Raw genomic sequence first — 6,586 nt, 5'->3', positions numbered from 1 at the left:
TCTTAGCCCATGATCACACCTAGGTCTTGACAAGTCAATCAGAACCTAACACCCTGTGTGTGTTTGTGCATGTGTGTGTGTCTGTGTCTGTGTGTGCCTGCATGTGTGTGTGTGTGTGTGTAGAAGGTGAAAACGGATGTGTGAAGCTGAGCTAGTCCCGTGTGGCTCAGTTGGTAGAGCATGGCGCTTGCAACGCCAGGGTTGTGGGTTCATTCCCCACGGGGGGACCAGGATGAATATGTATGAACTTTCCAATTTGTAAGTCGCTCTGGATAAGAGCGTCAGCTAAATTACTTAAATGTAAATGTAAATCTAGAAGCTCAGTAGTGATGAGCATAGACCGCTAACAAGGAGGACAGGGAGCAAGACATCCCAGCAGGCAATGCAGCTAAATCGAATTTCCAGGTGCCAGCACACCTGTTTAAGTCTTACCTTAAGAGTATGTCATACATTATGGTGCCCTGAAGGGTAAATAATACTTAGAGCAAATATGTAGATTTGGTGTTTTGTTGTTTGCAAATACAATGTACTGTATGTATCAGTGTAAATGCACCGTAAAAGCAACACACATTCAAGAGAGACATGGTAACAGAGTTCAAGGAAACATTAGAAAGAGAAAACATGTTTGAGTGTTAACCCCTTTTTTGTCAGCAGAGGTGGAGCAATAGAGGGAAGAGATGCTTTTGAGATTGGTATTAAATGGTGACGTGAGAGAGGAAGTCTAACAATCACAACAGCAGAATGGAAATTGTTTCAGCAACAACAGATATGGAAAAAAGATTTGCGGAGTTGAAGACCTTCAGTAAGATATGAAAGCAACTGAAAATGTTGCTTTTAGTAATAGAAACATTTACCAGAAGTAAGATTAGAAGTTGTCAAATGTTAAAATACATTTGTACCATCTACAATAAATATAATTTCTCACACAACAAACAATACCACAAGCAGTACTTGAAAGACCACCTAACGGGCGATCTACCTCAACAACCATCTCTTGTGAAACCACACTGTGTTTGGAGCAAACCAGTCAGTGGCTAATCACTGCAGAGTACTTTCATTGAGCCAGCATAGCTTTGTACAGATGAAAGCAGGACCCAGGCTTGACATCCTCATTTAGATCACCAAGATTTAAAAGACAGAGGCTAAAGGGTCTATAGGGACTCCTCTCCTCTCTCACTCAGGGCAAAGTCAGGCTCATCAGTTGGTCTGGACAGCATGGACCTGAGCAGGGGCGGCAGCGTGGGATTCTGCTGTTTGTACTATCACCTGAGGGAAAGACCTGGGAAGTCCAATGAAACTATCTCCTAAACTGTTTCACTATATTTAGACACCGTAAAAGGTGATTACATTGAAGGATTGGGAATGGGATAATTTGGCCATAGAGAGCGCCATATCATGTAGGCATGTATTGAATTGAAATGCTTGCATTTTTTAACCCAAATTGTTCATGTATACAGTGGGTAGCCATAGACAGTAGGCCTATGTATTGAGTTGAAATGATAGAGGTTTTATACTGAATTGTTTACGTACACAGTGGTTTGTTAGAGACGGTAATGTAAATTCCCTGTTTTATATATGGAGTCATGTAGGGCATAATGAGATGCACATTGCCTTCAGAAAATAGTCATACCGCTTGATTTATTTCACATTTTGTTGTGTTACAGCCTGAATTCAAAATTGATTAAATAAATCTCACCCATCACCTACACACAATATCCCAAAATGCAAAAATATTGACAATGAAATTTGGAATATCTCATTTACATAGGTATTCACACCTCTGGGTCAATGGTTAGAATGACCTTTGACAGGGATTACAGCTGTGAGTCTATCTGGGTAAATCTCTAAGAGTTTATAAAATATTTGAACATCATTCTTTTTTAAATTTTTCAATGTCTGTCAAGTGGTTGTTGATCATTGCTAGACAGCCATTTTCAAGTCTTGCCATAGATTTTCAAGCTGAAGCTCTCCTCTGCCCCTCTATTCACAAGAAGTTAACCGTAGACTTTACACACGAACCGCCGCACGCTTTGAGTAAGAAATCATTAATGTATTTACCTGAAATGCATGGGTTCAACAGGGGTCTATCAGTCAACAGGGCAGCCTTGGAAAGGAGGTTGGGCCTTTTCACGGCATACTTGTAAGGCACTGATTGTCTGAAATGGTTCCAACAAGTATTTTATTGTTGTCCTTCTTGGTAGTTGTCCGGTATCCAATGACTTGTCGTATAGTCCTGAACAGAACTATAGAGTTGACTTTCCTTCCATTCACTCTTGAAGAGACTTATTTAAAGATAGGCTAGCCAGCCATATCGATGGTTTGAGTAGCGTAACAGGATGGACATACTTAAATTCGCTTACGAAGATACTTTACTTAGGACAGCTAATCAGCTGTACCAATGATTTTCCGGTAGGTCAGTTTATCGTCTCCACCTCGTGTTGAGATTCAAAGTTCAAACCACTTTAAACGTGCAGCTGCAGCTTCACGCTTTTCTCGTCTAATGTGTTTTTGTCTTAACCCATCATTTATACAGATTGCTCGAAATGGGCAGTTCTGGCCGGCTGACACACTCTCTGACCTCACTTCCGGGCGGTGACTACTCACTGAGCAAAGTTTATGGAAAACAATTATCTCGTATAGCTTTTCAAATCACATCCCTCTCTTAACAAAAACACGTTAATCTTTTTTTATATTACATGCACAACGCATAGTATGGAAACTTTGTATATGTATTGGGTATACTTTCCAAGTTGCAGTATTTCCTTTATAACATTTTGACATAATGACATCACAAAATAACAAACCCAATGACATTAGTGTTCTATAGATCGCCTCTGGCCATTCCCAATGTTCCACGTTAGAAATATTGTTCCAGTATTCGCTTTTGAATGTGTTAGAGTTTCAGCGGGAAAAAGTCTGTTGAAAGAAAGACATTCCTTTGGTGAATCTTGAGAGCGCAGACCTGAATCTTCTCCCTTGATTTACAACAAGGCGTGAGTTGTTAACCCCCACTAGTTATTTCCTTCCCCCTCTAGGGTGTGGGGGGGTTCTTATTGAAGTTATTCATTGCAAACCTGATCAGACCTATTTGGATTCTCGTGGACAGTCATGACACTGGGTGTATTGATACACCATCCAAAGTGTAATTAATAACTTCACCATGCTCAAAGGGATATTCAGTATCTGCTTTTTTTTTTTTAAACATCTACCAATAGGTCTCCTTCTTTGCAAGGCATTGGAAAACCTCCCTGGTCTTTGTGGTTGAATCTGTGTTTGAAATGCACTGCTCAACTGAGGGACCATACATATAATTGTATGTGTGGGTTACAGAGATGAGGTAATCATTCAAAAATCATGTTAAACTTGTTAAGCAAATGTTTACTACTGAACTTATTTAGGCTTGCCATAACAAAGGGAGGTTTTTGAATACTTTTTGACTCAAGATATTTCAGCTTTTGAATGTTAATTAATTTGTCAACTTTTTGAAAAACATAATTCCACTTTGACATTATGTCACACCGTGATCTGTTTCACCTGTTTTGTGATTGTCTCCACCCCCCTCCATTTATACCTGTAGTCTCTGTTGCCAGTTCTTCTTGTTTGTCAAGCCAACCAGCGTTTTTGTGTCAGCTCCTGCTTTTCCCCAGTCTCTCTTTTCTCGCTCCTGGTTTTTGACCCTTGCCTGTCCAGACCCTGTACCCACCCGCCTGAACACTCTGCCTGCCCCTGACCCTGAGCTTGCCTGCCGTCCTGTAACTTTGCCCTTGTTGCTGTAATAAACATTGTTACTTCGACACAGAATGCATCTAGGTCTTAGCTTGATACCTGATACATTATGGGGTATTGTGTGAAGGCCAGTGACACAAAATCTCTATTTAATCCATTTGAAAACCAGGCTGTAACACAAGAAAATATGGAAAAAAGGGTGTGAATACCTTTTGAAGGAACTATAGATACGCCACCACATACAGACCTAATAAATATGAATTACTGTGTAATTTAAGAAATCTCTGTAATGATTAGTTGTTATGTTGTTCTGAGTAACAATACAGAGGGTACACAATGTATGTATTTATTTATTTATTAATTCAGATGGAAAAATCTCAACAAGTTGATATAATCAAGTAAAGCAGTGGTGAAAATTGCATTTTTATAATTACATTTACAACCCACATGCACAAAGAAATGAAGGCGGTGGGGTGGTTCTGCTAAATTAAGCAGAGGCTGAATTTCCAGAGTTATTCATATAAAGTTGCACAGCTGGAAACCTTTTCTCTGAACAGTGTGTGCAGCATAATTTGCGAAAGGCCACATCTATAGGACCCCTGCTACTTAATGATTTAATTTATTTGACGAAGCCATCCGGGCCCATGTACTGAACATGCTGACTGGGGGATAATTTAATCAGGGCAAAGGCTGCATGTGATTGTGTGCACTCAATATTATCGGATGGTACCATCCTTCCACAGGGATCTTACTCTGATATGACCTTGAAATTACTACAAGTTATTAAAGCAGTTCAGTGCCTTCTCTATCTCTTTTTAGTTTTTTTGTTGATAAGAACATATACTACACTTGATCTTAGCCAAAAGGCAGAAAAGAGATGCCTTCTCTCTTTGCATGTAAAGCACCTGAAATCTGAAACTTGGTAACATTTATGTAATTTGGCATTAATAATAAAGATTTAGTAAATGGTGTAGTCCTTGGATGAAAAGAACAGGTGCTTCTATGAGACAGGTAATGTAATTACTGTACCAGTACAACTGAAGTTTATGGACTTTCCCTGTAGCACTGACATACCATTATGAAACACCTATCCCAAGATACTCTGTCCAGTGGTAGGCTCACTCTCCTCTGCCTATAAGTTAAAGTTCTGTCCACGTCAAAGTACGCTGCTCTGAACAATGGCAGATGACGGGTGGAATCTGATCGCTGTAACAGGGCAACTCATGATAACAGCAAGCCTTCCCAAGTTGCTAGAGAGCAAATTATATATTTTTTTAAACACTCCAGGCCTTGAACGTCTAAAACTAGATAAAAAAGTATGACACATTTACAATGAACCTATACATTTTCAAATAACTGCCCTTTTTCTGGCCCGCAAATTGCTCTTGACGAACAAATAGGTCAGAAACAAATGTGTGGCACTCCACTGAATATTGAAATTCTGATGTGGCCCTCGAGCCAAAATAATTGCCCAACCCTGCATGCTGCTCTAAACAATGGCAGAGGATGGATGGAATCTGATTGCTGTAACAGTGCAACTCATGATAATGGAAAGCCTTCCTAGGCTCTACAGGGCTTCCTCTGAGCACTGAGACCATTACGAAACACCTGTCCCTGGGGATTCAGTCCAGCAGTAGGCTTACTCTACTCTCGTCTCTATAGACTGGAGTTCTGTTAACGCCTCCCTCTTAGAGAAGGCTCTGTTGATGGAGAGGGAGGGTATGCACCAAGCCGCAGCAACTTTCACCATGTGAGCAAGCATACATTACAGTATGACAAATGAACCCCAGCTGTTGTGGTATAGAAATGCCCTTCTCATTCAGGCATCTGTGGCTGTGATGTGTGTGTGTGTGTGTGGGGGGCATGAATCAGCAGGCCTCTGGAAGAGCTCCAGGTCCAAACTGGCCTCAGAGGGATGGGAGGATCAGGAAGGACAGACAGGATGAGGAAAACTGAACTACTTCCCCTGGGTGTTTCAGTTGTTTCATTTCCTTTATATTTAGGATGTAGTCACTTGTGTTGATTTGTGAGTTAGTCCACCACAATTGCCTCACTTTTTTTTATCAGTCTCCCTATAGTTGTCCCCTTTGCCGCAAAACAAACATTATCAATAAAGTGACAAATAATCAAATTCATATTGAATTCTAGCATTGGTTTTTAACTAAGTTTCTGTCTTTGAATACTTATTCGTCATAGTTTTTAATTCAATTGTTTGATTAGTAACCCAAATGAGATGGGACTGATAGTGGCCTATTAAACCCAGCATTCCAGATGTTGTTGCTGTGTGAATGACAGAATCACAGTGTCATGGAGAGGGAGGCAGAAATACACAGTGTCATGGAGAGGGAGGCAGAAATACACAGTGTCATGGAGAGGGAGGCAGAAATACACAGTGTCATGGAGAGGGAGGCAGAAATACACAGTGTCATGGAGAGGGAGGCAGAAATACACAGTGTCATGGAGAGGGAGGCAGAAATACACAGTGTCATGGAGAGGGAGGCAGAAATACACAGTGTCATGGAGAGGGAGGCAGAAATACACAGTGTCATGGAGAGGGAGGCAGAAATACACAGTGTCATGGAGAGGGAGGCAGAAATACACAGTGTCATGGAGAGGGAGGCAGAAATACACAGTGTCATGGAGAGGGAGGCAGAAATACACAGTGTCATGGAGAGGGAGGCAGAAATACACAGTGTCATGGAGAGGGAGGCAGAAATACACAGTGTCATGGAGAGGGAGGCAGAAATACACAGTGTCATGGAGAGGGAGGCAGAAATACATCTGACAGACGGCTCCTTTTGGGAGTCTCACTCTATATTGGGGCCACCAGGCAGGCCTTCCTGCAGCTCTTTAGTCTCAG

The 6,586-nt window shown here is 41.1% G+C and overlaps 1 pseudogene; it reads right to left on the bottom strand.

The window, feature by feature from the left end:
* Positions 1-4,466: 4,466 nt before the first annotated feature.
* LOC139547413 (U2 spliceosomal RNA) lies at positions 4,467-4,605 on the bottom strand (annotated as a pseudogene).
* Between the last annotated feature and the right edge of the window lie 1,981 nt (positions 4,606-6,586).

Source organism: Salvelinus alpinus, chromosome 20, assembly GCF_045679555.1.
Source record: "Salvelinus alpinus chromosome 20, SLU_Salpinus.1, whole genome shotgun sequence".
In the NCBI taxonomy this organism is placed as follows: domain Eukaryota; kingdom Metazoa; phylum Chordata; class Actinopteri; order Salmoniformes; family Salmonidae; genus Salvelinus; species Salvelinus alpinus.
The sequence above is the reverse complement of the archived record's forward strand: the minus strand, read 5'-3'. Positions and strand labels throughout refer to the sequence as shown.